Here is a 1,375-nt window from a genome sequence, read left to right on the forward strand (position 1 = left end):
CTCTCCCCAACCTGTACATTTAACTTTGTCCTCTGTAGCACATACTTCTAGGGAGGGGGTCAATTTGGCTCTGACTGGGGCCGGCCCTGTAGTCCACTCTTTTCATGCATTTCTCCACGTGGTTACATTGCCCTCAAGGGTTGGTGGGGTCTGCATGCCCACTCCCAGTTCTGTGGAAACATAACCAATACTCTCTCCCTGGGTGGGTTAGTGCCCTGCTCCCTCGGTGCCATCATTGCCCTTTCTATGCCTGCCCCCTCCCCCTTCCCTCCTTTCCCCTTAATATTGCTTCTTGATTGGCATCCTCCCTTGCAATATTCTTAACTTTTAGTTAAGCAGCCTCAGCTGTGTATTTTTCCTTAACTATCTTTTCACTATAGGAGTAGGATCACATTCCTTTAGAGGTGGGTCAATTAGAGAATAGATAGATTAGTAACAGGCAACTTCTCTTCTCTGAACATATCACGTTCATCCTGGAAAAGCCCTTTCTGCTTCTGCCCAACTTACAGAAATTATTCTAACAATAGTTTTAGCTCTTTGAACACTTTCAAAAATGGCATGATTCACTCATAAACTCTCATGGGAATTTGAGGTGTAATACAAAGCTGAAATGAATGACAGCATTTCATCCTCTGGGTGGCTGCCACTTTTCCTCTTTATATTGTGTTTGTTTACTGTGTATGTTGTTTGCGTTTGTAACAAATGCAAAGGAATAAAAATGTAGTATTTCATCAAGAGTGTAGCAAGTTTTATGCATCGAATATATAATTTTTATACCTATGGAAGGTATGGACATTACTACAGGCCCTTAGAACATGCTGCTGCACCGATGACTATTTTTAAAAAGTAAGGAATGTAAACTTGTGATTTCCACATTGGTGGCTGCCTAGCAGCCCCCCTTAGAGAGAACCCAATTTCAAGTGCCATGTGAACAAGTGATTCATGCAACTCAACAAGAAAGAAACAATCAAATCTGAGACTCCCGTGAAAAAGATTATGACAGAGATCTTTTAAATGTTACATTTTAAAGCAACAAGATACAAAACACAAGCAGTATAATTCTTGTTTTGTAAAAAATAAAATATATGCCCGGGGAGGGGGAGAAAGACCAGAAGGACATATGTCAAAATGTTAAAGACAGTTGTCTCTGGGTACTATTGGAGTTAAAAGATCATATGTTACAGTTTCATATCATACAGTTTCTTTTCTGTAACTACCCATATTTTTTCAAATACTCTACAAAACATCCATACATTTTAGGAACCTGAGAACATTTTAAAAATAATTTTATTGGGAGCTCTGACATATATGTATTTATTTTTACAGATATTATAACAATCCATAAATTGATTATCTCAAGCAAACTTATACCTAT

Source organism: Echinops telfairi, unplaced genomic scaffold (assembly GCF_000313985.2).
Source record: "Echinops telfairi isolate 266 unplaced genomic scaffold, ASM31398v2 ScPeMD7_7475;HRSCAF=8513, whole genome shotgun sequence".
Taxonomy (NCBI): Eukaryota; Metazoa; Chordata; class Mammalia; order Afrosoricida; family Tenrecidae; genus Echinops; species Echinops telfairi.